At 36.3% G+C, this 13,039-nt stretch overlaps 1 long non-coding RNA gene across 1 annotated transcript; it reads right to left on the bottom strand.

Annotated features, from left to right (window-relative positions):
* Positions 1-8,142: 8,142 nt before the first annotated feature.
* LOC148740837 (uncharacterized) lies at positions 8,143-9,606 on the bottom strand. The gene is made up of 2 exons (XR_015992370.1): positions 9,460-9,606; positions 8,143-8,963 (listed from the first exon to the last, which is right to left on the bottom strand). It is a non-coding gene; the product is annotated as an uncharacterized LOC148740837 (long non-coding RNA).
* Positions 9,607-13,039: the final 3,433 nt, after the last annotated feature.

Below are 13,039 nucleotides of genomic sequence, written 5' to 3'. Positions count from 1 at the left end.
AAGATCTATCGTCAGGATAGATTGTATAAACACCGCTGATTCCTTGATCGCCTTTGTAAAGCTCAGCACAGTTCCTAGGTTTTGAGGAAAAAAAAATTAATGTATGGCCCTCGATTATGAACATCAGGGAAAAAGAATGAAAGAGAGAAAGGAGAAATGATATAAGATCAAGTAAAAGAAGGAAAAGCAGAGAATAAATGGTGAGGACTTTTTAACTAACTAATTTAAAGATCTGATTTCATGTGACATGTTTGATATTTTTTTGAGAACGCTGTAGTGTAGATTCATTCTCCTTAAGTAATCGCTGAATCGTAACGCTAACCCTGCACTTTGTTCATAGCCGTCTTCGTCATGGAATTGCTAGTCAAAATTTACAATTCAAAGGCGATCAGATTCTTGTCTACATTTCTCAGATCTCCTGCTGTTGTTTTTGGAACTTATCGGAGCTGCAGGAGTTGGTGATAACATTTTGAATCATAAATAAAAATGAAATTCTGAGCAGCAAATTATAATTTAGTGATACAGACATGATGGAATTTCATCTCCGACCTTATATTTATGTTATTAATCCTCTTCGTGTCACTAAGAGACACATAAGGCCTCGACCATCTCCGACCTTAAAGTTGAATATTTTGTGATGTAACACATTTGTATACCGGAGACATTACGTCTGCTTAACTTAACCATGCATTTATACCTAGACTACTTACTTAACCGATCAAGGCGTAAAAATTGTAGGCAAAATAAGAAAATTCTCGAAGACAACTGTATTTTCTGGGAATCTCCCAATACTCCTAAAGGAGGATATTTGAAACAGTGTCCGTAGTTATTTTCTTCAATCAATATAGGAAGTTCACAACAGTCGGGATAATATTTGGAGTCGACATAAGCGCGGGCTTGCTCTTCTTGGTTAGAAGATGTCTCCTTTGCAGTAAAGTCTTAGTTCAGTGCAATGAGCTCCTAGCAAAAGGGGATGAGCAAACACAATCATAAGGAGAAACCGTTTTAAGGTTTTTAGTTAGGATTGTGTTCGAGCATGTTCCATGACAGTCAGGCTATGATCGTATTAAACAGATTACAGAATTGTTATATGTTGGCTGTTTATTTAAAAGATTGTGTGCTTAATCTGTAAGGAACGAGAGGATGATGACTTATTGAAAATTTCATTCATAAAATGATCGCACGAATCGGCTTAATGCTAAAGTTGAAATATCATTCTCACAAGGTGTGCGCCGTCATCATCTTTGTGGCATATTCTTAAGAGCCATCATAACTCGAACAAATTCCGCAGCAACTGTTCTGGCAGATCATTTTCTTTTACGAATTAAAATAAGAAATATAACTGGTCCTTTGTTGCACGCGGAAAAAAAAACAAAGGAAAACGAAACAAAACAAGACGTAAAATATAACGACATTTGTTCTATCATTCAGATAAACTCAGGTAAATTTGAAAGAGGATGTTAAACTGCACAGTTCTACATTCATACATACATACATGGTTTATTTGTTAATGCAGGTTGGTAAAAGTCAGCCAATGGCTGATGTGGACTTGCCTATCTAAAACATTAAGGTCTAATTGCATTAACTAGGATAAATACAGGTGTGAGGTATATAAGAAATTAAGAGTATGTAAAAATTACTATTCCCATTGTAATCGATTATTAGTAATTGAAAGGATAAATAAATAAATTGAATTAAATAAATTGAATAAATTGTTCAAAAATATTAAAAGTCATCATCTTTGTTTGTAATCAGACATGATTCCTTCGCTAAAATTAATTTATCTAGTAGTGTTTTATCTTTTTTTCTAAATCTCCTTCACCACGCTTCCGTTTACTGAAAAGGAAGTGAAACGTGCTGAATGAGACCCACGGCTAAAAGGGCGATTCAGTCTTTCTCCATTGAGTCACGTAAATGCTGGTTAACATGATCAAGAATGAATCCTTCAGCGATTTAACATAACTTATTTAAACGACACCGCAGAAATACGTTTTGGTGACGTCACAGTGGTCAGTGGTCATCAAAGTTAGGCTGCCAAGCGCTTCCATGTGTTTGGATGTGCTTGTAGACTGAGTTCGATGAAAACAGCGGCCTTTTGCGGGTTTAAGTTGGAAAATATCCATGATACTTCTCTTTGTTTGTTACATTTGATCCTTTAAATGGGTTTTTAATACTAAAACCACGTCTTAAGAAATAGCGGTACAGGGGAGTCATTTTCTTTGGAGTTGTGTGCTGTTTGCTGACTTTAGCTGGCCGTCATTACGAAGCGCGATCGTGGTTCTTCAGTCGCCCTCGCCTTCAGAATGGTCAAAAACAGCGATAGTTTTCCAGACAAAGCGGGAGATCAGTTCTGTAAGATACTTTTCCAGCGAGTCTGAAGTCTGGTTGGATTTTTAAGAGTTATTAGCATGATGCGATACAAGTAATTATTGCGTAGTGAAAACATTTACACTCACTTTGCGCCGACGTGCGGTGCCTTTTCATTTTGGAAAGCATTCGCTTGGAGGAAAATTTTACCTTTATAGACTGATTTTTCGCCATTCCACCCTTCTGATTTTCTGTGCTTTTAAGAATGGGTGTCCGTAATCAAAACGTGAAAACATTTGTTCATTTCATATACTTGCAGTTTTATCAACAAGTTACCTCTCGTGAACAGAATACCGCTTTTTTAGCTCATACAATGGGGAAAGTGGAAATCGAAGAAATTGTAGATTGTTTGCTGCGCCAAGTCTCGACAAAGATTATATAGGCGATTGATTGAGGGCGCTGAAAATATGTAATATTTGAGACCGTCCAACATGATCGGTTCATTTAAAATTTATCTTGAATTGAGTCTATTGATAGCAAGTGATTGTAGATCTCTATTACATGTCTTTAGTACGTTTGCTTGTACCTGTTGCTACAACTGCTACTTTAATTTCCCAAACAGCTCAAACAGCGTTATTTGTTTTACATTAAAGCATTTTCAATGAAACCCACTTTTTTTATTATCATTATTTTTTATAACTCAGTCATTTGAAACTTTTACAGGCACATGTATGTTCTCCTGAAGTATATTCCACTATCTAGCATGTGCACTGCATTAATTTATGCAAATAATCAACTACTCTTCTTCTTCCATTAATATTTTTTAGATTAGCTTTGCTTTGCTTTACATAGTTTTTATGTGCTTAAGGAATTATACACATCACATGCTCTGAACCACTGTAAGGTTAAATTTTGATCCCATCAGTAATATTACATCGTATCCCTACAGAACATCATTATGAAACATTCCTATTTGACTTGTAACCATTTTTTTTTTCAAGGTGGCAAAATATATGTATATTCTGAAACTAGTTGAGAATTTCTCATCGACTACAACTAGCGTAGCCGTACCAGTGCTCCCCTCCCCAGTAATAAGTTGGGAAAAGGACATCTGTATGGTGTTACCATTGTTTATGTTTGGGAATATTCCATCCTTGATTTTTATTTGACTGGATGGTCACAGCAGTACACGAGCTAATTACAAGCTTTTGGTTACTCCTCATGACTTAGTGTTAACTGTGAATTGGCAGCTGACTTAATCTCATCAATTTTCTCCTGAACATTTTTAACGAACAACTTTGACTTCAGAAATACTTCTGATAATTTCCCCCTGACATTTCTAATTTGGAAGATTAATCATCATAATCATTATGTTCTTTCCACCTCCATAAACACCCAACAAGAGTTCTTCGTTTATAACTCAGGCAGCTTCTGAATATAAGAAATCAAGTTTAGAAGATAGTTGATTCATTCAAGGCTGTTGCAATATGAGAAAAAACAATACGGTGCTTTATTCACATAAATCGATTAAATGATATTGTAATAATTATTTTACCTTACAGTACTTTGTTTTTTAAATTTTTTTTTCTAGTAGTACCAAGATGGTAATGTTACTTTGTGAATCTGTGAGCTAAGTAAACCAGAAGTATTCTGTTAGCTCAGTACATTTTATGTTGCAGATGGCAGTTAGTTAATAAAGAAAGAGGAGAAAAAGAAAAAATAAATAAATAAAATAAAACGATTTGTGAGGGAAAAACTGCATAACAAAAAAAGACATACTACAAATTATTCATAATTGTGATGGGAAACAAATACCTGTTGGGAAAGTAAAATTATTGCTCAGAAAGAAAATTACAGCTCAGAAAAAAAAAATTACAAACTAAGGTTGGAAGTAAAAACTTTATTATTATTGTAATGGCTATTTTGTTCTTAGAATATACCTCGATTAATTCTTCCACTAGTTTTTGTATTTTTGGAAGCTTCAGTCCTATCCATGTTACAGTCGTAAGTTTTTTGGCCAACTATTATGATACATACATTAACGAGTGGGGATAGGGTGACAGTGCTACACGGCCATGTTTTGTCTTCTTCTAAGCCAAGTTTCAAAGCTAAGTTTACAGTATTATTTCTAAGTTTTGCCTTTTTACGCTGTGGATTTGACACACGGCGAAAACATTGTAAAAGTTATCGGCATTTTATGGTTTCGTTGAGGTGTCCGTTGATCAGGAAAATACTGTATCGTGCCCTAAAAAACGTATTTCCGCGGTGTCTATTTAAACAATAGAGTGTTTCTGTAAAGGAACTATCAGACCGATAGTTCCGAGACAAACACTCTATTGTCTTTATTGTTCACTACTAAATTTTCTTCCGTGCGCCAGTTGAAAAACAGACAAAACCCGCTAAATGCAGATCAACCGTACATAGGCTAAATAATATGCTATACCTGTCAGAATTGAGAAGACACTGTTTTTCCGATCTGCCTAACTTCGCCGCCGTCAAACCATTAAAATTTTTCGCGGATGAGTACTATCCATCCGGGTATTTCCCGCGGACGGGCACTAGGAGCTGATAGTGTCTCTCCACGGATGCACACTATCGCGTCACGCGATCAATTTAAACCAATAAGAATCGGAGAAAATTTAGTGGTGAACTATAATGGAATATATTGCACCACCTCTTGAATTTTAAGAACTTACGGTCGTAAAAATGAGGTTCACAGTTTTGAGGCAGACGACTTGGAGGTTTTATTCCAGTAGCAAGTAACAAATCGTTGCCAATAGAGATCATTATATTACACTGGCTGTATTAGAGCTCTGTAGGAACTGATGGAATTATCACTTGAGAACTCGAAAGCACGTGCGCGACTTGTGGTTAGAAAGTTGCCGTTTTCGATATAGACTTCAGGGAATGGTTCGATCACGACTCCATACCAGTGTTTTCCTCGCCTTTCGAGATAGCAACGTCTAGGATTTGCGTCTTTTCCCACTTGAAAGATAAATAAATTCAACGAAAGTAATTTAAAATCGACCTTATCCTAGCCCTCAACTGGTTTCAAGACAAATAAAACTGAAGTGTAAGAAATTTATAATGCCATCCGAATAAATTTTCTGAATTTGTTGTGAGAACAGCAACGTTAACACCGCTATGCCCAGACTAACATGCGCGCTCTCTAGTTTTCAAATGATGTTCCCATTATGTTGCGTATGACTCTAATATTGTCAATATAATGTAATGATCTTTGTTGACAAGGTTTTTGTTCATTCAGCTAGGGCGTTTAAGAGAAGTACGACGACAACGAGAACGGGATCGTCACTAAACTAAAGGCTTAATTAGCAGAACAATGGCTTTGCACGTGCGTTGTGAATATTTGAAAATTTCCTTGCGTCCTATAGAAAAACAACAGGCTAGGGACCTAAGCAAACCAAGATGGCGACGGCAACGAAGACGTGGCGAAACAAAAGATCTAATTGGCAGAATGGTGCTCAGCACGTGCATTTTAAAACTTTGTACATCTATTAGCCGTCTTCTGCTAAACAACAACGTGAAATTACCAAACTCTACGTTCTCCGGGAGAGGAAACACCGACGGCAAATTATTTAAGTTAAATATACAAAAAAAAAAAAAAAAAAAAAAAAAATAGCGCAAGTCTAATTGAGTTTCTTCTAGATAACTTCAAGATCTCTAGGGGAGCGGCATTATTTGCTTTGTCTAATTCTGAAGTGCTCGTAATTAGCATTATGGTTTAGTTGTTATATATCAGACATTCGACACTGTAAATTTCTTAATTTCATAAGCTTAGTTTCATTTGCCTTGAAACCAGTTGACAGCAAGGATAAAGTCATAGTTCGAGTTGTACTTTAAAGAAACAGCTGAGTAAGGAGCGTAGGAGAACAAAGAATTTTTTTTCCGTCAGCCACACGTTTAAATGATCGTATAATGTTGGATTTGGAAAACTAATTGATTTCTGCTCGTTACTTCAGAGAATACCGTAACAAGTTACGAATGAAAAATATCATGGGCTTGTTGGAAGAAATTATATTCCTGTGTTTTACCCCAACACAGCCGATATTTTGCGGAATTGGGGTCGCAAAGTCGTAATTACTTTCCTATAGCGACGCACATTTTGCAGTGTTTGAGGATGTAATACTGTAAACAACTTCCGTCCTTTCTCTCTTTTTTTTTTTCATACGTAGAACCTAGATTGAAATGTAGTGTCGAATCTTTTGTAACTTTTTCAATGCAACTTGTTTCGTCAATTGTAAATCAAGATTTACGATAAACACAATGGGCAGTAAATCCTTATAATTCTGATTAACAGTGTGGAAAAAATTATGATAGGTTAAATTATCCAGTTGTTTTGAATTTTTGCATTGAATTATGGTATTTGTTGATGTCTTACCTTCCGACATGAACGTGAGTAGCACAGAGAGCTCTGAATGAATTTTTTTCGTGTGCATGTCCTATTCATTCATGTTCTGTCCTCAATGTCGAAAGCCAAAAAATAACGAGAAGAAAGTCGAGCGGCAAAAATAACCCAACATACCCAATTAGTCTCGCTACGAGTTGCCAGTGGTAAGGAATACCTGATTGACAGACACTAGGGGAATAACATCAGAGAGAGAACATTTATCATAATTTTTTTCGTTTAGCGTTTTCGTTTCGATAAAGAACTTTTACATTGGTCTTAATGATATTTTCAAATTTTTAGGTTTTAAAACCTTGATGACCGCACGCTGACAAATTTAAACAATATAATACAGAAAGGATTTATTTTGTATTGTTTTTTAATGATTGAACAAGCGGACGCAGTAAAACGGACGCAAAGAAGCACTCTGCAAATTTCACAACATTTATCGTTAGTTTCTAAAGTGTGAGTCCTTATTTATCTGTTATTTAACATGGGAGACTAGGTTAAGTTTTTAAGAAAAGCCAACGATAACCTCAAGAGGTAAATTTAGCGACAGATTTAAAAACTTTCAAGAACAAGATGGCGGAAAAGAATGACGCCGCGAGTACATCTTTGCCTACTGAAAATGATGTTCAATACCTAGTGAAGGTTATGATGCTCTTGTGCAGTCCAAAACGAATATGGTAGAAGATTTAAAAAAATCGTGGCGATTGGATATATTGATGGAGAATGTCACAAGGATCGACAAAGCCTTCTACGAATTGCTGTTCTACAGTTACAAATATAATATGAAAATAGTCGGTGTCCCACACATTAGTGAGAATGAATCTTTCGAAGAGACCGTGGAACTTTGTGTCAAGTTATTCTCGGCCTTGGGGGTCGAAACACCAACCTCTGATATAGACATAGCACACAGGATCCCTCAACGAAACAACACGAGCAGCAACTGAATGGCCGCTGAAGACCTAATCCAATCATCTACAAATTCACGAGAAGGATGACTCGTGAAAAAGTCTTTATCCGCGAAGAGCAATACCAGTACTCCAACTGTAGATGATTTAGGTCTGCCCACTACGGCAACCGTTGACCGTACCGCGATCTACAGCCACTTAACACCTAAGTTACAGGAGTTGTTCTATGCCGCAAAAGTTCATGAGAATTCGTTCAATGACAAGTGGTGCTGGGCGAAGGGAGAGACATATATATCTTCTCAAGACAGACGCATCTGCATCAGTCCGCCTGAGATCAACAAATGATTTGGCAAACCTAGGAGCACGTGAACCTTCTCCATCTGGCCATCAATTCATCGATGGCTGAAGCTTGATCTGTAAAGAACTCATTTTTAGCAGCTAAGTACACTTTTATTTAATTTATTCCTCGTAATTTTGTAATTTCTATAATATGGAAGGTAGGAGTAAAGACGTTGATAAATGTAGACGATATTTATTGAAGGAACTGCCATATTTTAGCTCCAGAGGAGATTTATCTATGATCCATGGGTAATTTAACAATTCTTACGTGTTTCCCTGGAAAACTAGGAGAGATTTGGACAAGTTGTCGAGTATTCATGATCTAGATTTGTTTGCTCAACACCAGTACAGTTCATAATCTTTCTCCCGGGGGACAGTCTCATGCGAATACACAGCCGATATTTTTCCCCGCATTAAGACAAGTTTCTCTGTAGTTCGTTTGGAACCTTGAAAATCTTCAAACTCATCTTTTACATGAGCCTGACTTTCGCTTTAATGTTGTTGATGTCACTGAGACAAAAATTACCAATTCTAATTTTTACACATGCAATGCAAATATTCCTAGCTATGTTTTTGAATGTGCTCCCACACCTCTAGTGTCAGGTGGTGTTGGGTTGTTTATTGACGAGACATTAAGCTATTGTGTTTAGAAAAGATCTCGAATGAAGCCTTTCAGTCGCTGTGGATTGAGATTTCTTTTATCAAAGAGAAAAGCGTTATTTTCGGCATCGTATATAGGCAGCATAATTCACCTAAACGCTTTCAGCAATATCTTGATGAAACAATTGAAAAATTTGCTCCTTCGGGAAAACACGTTGTAATCATGGGTGATTTCCGCATAGATCCTCTTCAATGTGACTCGTCCTCTTATAGCCACAACTTAATGTCTTCTCTTCAAAGCTGTTATCTAATCCTCACAATTGACAAACCCGAGTTCATAGCTCTTCTGCTACTCTCATCGATGATATCTTTATTAGCAATCCTGACCAAGTTGTGACCTGTGGAAAGATATATAATATCTGATATTAGGGATCATTTCTCGCAATTCTGCATCTTAAAGTCTACGAAAGATAAAGTAAAGGCTTACAAATTTAATGTGCGAAACTTTTCGAAGTTTTCCGCTGATTGTTTCAATGCCGATCTTTCCCTAGTGGACTGGAATGCTATTGTTGAAACGAAATCGTGCGATGGGAATGATTTGTTCTCTTCTTTTTATAACAAGTTTAATAAGCTTGTCAACAAACATGCACCTATGAAGACAATTTCAAATCGTGAAGCAAAACAGCTCTCCAAACCATGGATAACTCAAGGTTTACGCACCTCCAATAAGATTAAAAAACAAACTATATGCATCTGGTGATGTCTCTACTACAAAACTTATAGAAACAAAAATTGTAGCTTAACACGTATAAGTAAACGACAATACTATTTAAAATTCTTTGATTCTATCTTGAATAATATGAAAAAAAACGTGGGAAGGACTTAATAACATACTTGCACGCAAATCAAGGAAAAGTAAATCCATCACTTTCATTATAGATCCTTCGGATTCTGACAAAGTTACCAGAGACCCTATCAGTATAGCTAATGTTCTCGACAAACATTTAGCCTGTGTTGGACCAACTATAGCAAATAATCTGCCACCCGCTAAGCACCATTCGGCTGACTTTCTTAAGAGAACTGAACCAACTGATTCGTCCGTGCTTTTAACCTAGTTACTCCAGAGGAAGTTAGACTAGAAATTTCTTGCATACCAAGAAATAAATCTGATGGCTTATACTCGTGTCCGAAACAGATATGAAAGTGCTCTTCAAATCCTGTAGGTGGCATCTATTTCAACTGGAGTTTATCCCTCTAAGCTAAAAATGGTAAAGATTATTCCGATTTTCAAACAGGATGATGATACTGACGTTAAAAATTATAGGCCGATCGCTCTGCTTTCTAATTTCAACAGGATCTTTGAAAAAATAGTGTTTAAAAGAATGGAGTCTTTTATTGAACAGAAGAACCTGCTCCCTCCATCTCAATATGGCTTTCGCAAGGCACATTCTACTCAGCACGCAATCCTAGATAATGTGACTGCAATACAGACAAATATGAGCAACCGTTTATTCTCATGCGGGATTTTCATTGATCTGAAAAAGGCTTTTGATGCTGTACATCACGAAATTATTTTGCGCAAGTTAGATCACTATGTTTTCGCGGCATTATAAACATCTGGTTTTCTTCCTACTTACAAGGGCGAACTCAAACAACTCAAATTGGTCCTCATACTTCTGATAGGTTAGATTCTACCTATGGAGTGCCTTAGGGTTCTGTTCTAGGCCCACTGTTGCTTTTGTTTTTTATCAATGATGTAAGGAATCATCAGATAAGCTTAGTTTTTACCTTTTTGCAGATGATACAAATATCCTTTTTACTGATAAAAATCTGAAATCGTCGGAACCCTAAGTAAATCAAGAATTTAATAAAGTATATGATTGGTTAACTGCAAACAAATTGACCTTGAGTATTAAAAAAAAAGTTATTTCGTTGTATTTTGCCCTGCCCAAAGGAACTTACTTATCAACCTAAAATCGTGATATTGATAACAAACTGAACAAGAAGGCGGCTCTGGAGCATAAAGATTATGTCAAATATTTCTGGATTTTAATTGATAAAAATTTTTCGTAAGATTAATCGCATAATTACGACACTTTCTGCCAACGCATACCTTCTTAAATATATACCAAGCTCTTATAGCTTCTTATTTAACATACGGTCTGACAGTATGGAATAGGCTTGTAAATCTTACTTTGACAAGCCCCTAATGTTGCAGAAACGAGCTCTTCGCTTTATCTACTTTTCTGATCGTAATGAGCATGCAATTCCTTTATTTGTTGACGCTCATATCTTACCGCTAAAATGTGTTTATTATGAATCTACAGCTAATTTGATGTTTGACGTTCGAAACAGAAGAGCTCCATCCAATATTCAAGATCTATTTCAACATATATCTAATGTTCATTCTTCCAATTCACGTTCTTCTGCCTCTAATAACTTCTATATCAAACCTTCTAGGCTATTTGTTCAAGCGAATTCCTTCTCTCGAATAGGTATAAAAGTGTGGAATGCAATACCTCAAGCATTAAGAAATCTTTCCAAAAATGTGTTTAAAAGAAAACTGTAACAAATTATTTTCAACATGTTAGGTCCACAAGACTGTTATGTAGATTTATCTGAGATTATACAAAATATAAAGTCCTGGTAATACTTCTCCTGATCTGTCCTGACTATTCATGTAAACTGTAGCTTTATCTTTAATATCTGAAATTAGGTTAATGTAACGGTTTTTCTTGTCGTTATTCAATACTGCCTCTTTCCCTTCTACTCTATTAGTTAATTCCTGTTTGAATATATTTTTGTAATTCGGCTACTAAGGCATGACCCGCCTAGATTAGTCTTTGCTAGTTGCAGGCATGCCCTTTTCTGTAAAATATAATTGGAAATTAATAAAGTGTGTGTGCGTTAATGACTTCCTGAGGCAAGCCTTGCGGTGTTGTGGGACGGTTGATCAAGAATACGATCAATTTGAAGGTGCGGCTGACGGAAAAAACTCTTTGTCCTCCCACGCTCCTTTCTCAGCTGTTTGTTAGTACAGCAAAATCCTTATCCTTATCATAGTGGGTTAAAGGGAAAGTCAACTTTAAAATTTGGTATAGCTATCTAGGATTTACAGGGAGCGTGAATTATTTGAGAAGTCTTTTGATGGAAAGAAAACGCAAAATTTTGTTTGTAGAAAGTTTGTACCGATAAATTACATCTGGCCGTGCCGTCAGTCAGTTAGATCCAAAAAACAATTCCTATAGCCATTACTTATAATTGGGTCCCGTGGACTTCATACTAAATTAGATCGGTTTTAGGGTCAATTGTAAACGTAATGCGAAAACGTTGAGATGATTATGTACGGTAAATAAATAAAATCATAGAAGCCTTCTGTATGTCTATGAAGGATGTTTGTGGTAAAAATTAGCAATATCAATTAAGTCCCAAGAGTCATGCAAACCTCGTGACCACTTGTTGGGTTTGTAAGGCTTTCTTGAAATTTGCAAGTCCCCATCGTGTTCAGATGAGGCTATGTAAATACAGAATCAATTTAAATGTTGTTAATTTTGATTCATCGTAAGTCTTTTATGGATTAAGCAGAAAACAAAGCTTACTATAGATAATGGTTTAACATTCAAAGGAAAATGTATTTATGCTCTACGCAGATACGTCGCCTAATTTAAAAGATGAAAGGGAGAAGGGTCGTGACCGAAGTCACTCTCCCGAGGGATCAATCATTTAGTTTGAAATTTGCACTAGTTTTCTCTTAGGATTTTCCATGTTTAAATGACATTGTGTAAACACGAAAAAATTCCTCTCTTGCTTAAATAAGTTTTATTGTTAGTCCGCGAGCTTTTTATAAACTCAGCTGGAAACAAACCTAAACAATTGTGGATAGACGGACAGCTCAATGGTCTGTCTGACACAGATATGATCGCGAAATTTGAAAAATTAGAGATGTCGTGATCGACAGACATCGCTGAGGACATTTGTTAAGGTCGGCACAGGCAGGGGACTAGTCCCTGCAACAAGTCGCTGGATAAGTCCCATCGTATGAACTGGCAATTTTTGGCACAAAAATCTTGTCTCACGGACTAAAAGTGTGGTCCATGCGACTAGTCCCACGAGTTCAATTTGAGTTGGCGATAACATTGAATCGTAAATAAAAATGAATTTCTTCTCCGACCTTAAACTTAAGCTCGGCCATAAAAATTCAAACAAAGAACTCGGCCAATATCCAGCCATCTTGACCGAACAAGCTTGGTAAATAACCAATATAATACATAGGCAACATCAGAATGATGCAGCAATATCAGAATGATGTAGAAATTTTGTTAAGACGTTGCCGTTCTCGATACAGATTTCAGGAAATGGTTCGATCATGACTCCATATCGGCGGCTTTCTTGCCTTTCGAGATAGCAACGTCTGGGATCTGCATATTTTTCACTTGAAAGATTAAAACATTTAACGAAAGTAATTTAAAACTGA

The sequence above is a fragment of the Stylophora pistillata genome, chromosome 1 (genome assembly GCF_964205215.1).
Source record: "Stylophora pistillata chromosome 1, jaStyPist1.2, whole genome shotgun sequence".
Taxonomy (NCBI): Eukaryota; Metazoa; Cnidaria; class Anthozoa; order Scleractinia; family Pocilloporidae; genus Stylophora; species Stylophora pistillata.
The sequence above is the reverse complement of the archived record's forward strand: the minus strand, read 5'-3'. Positions and strand labels throughout refer to the sequence as shown.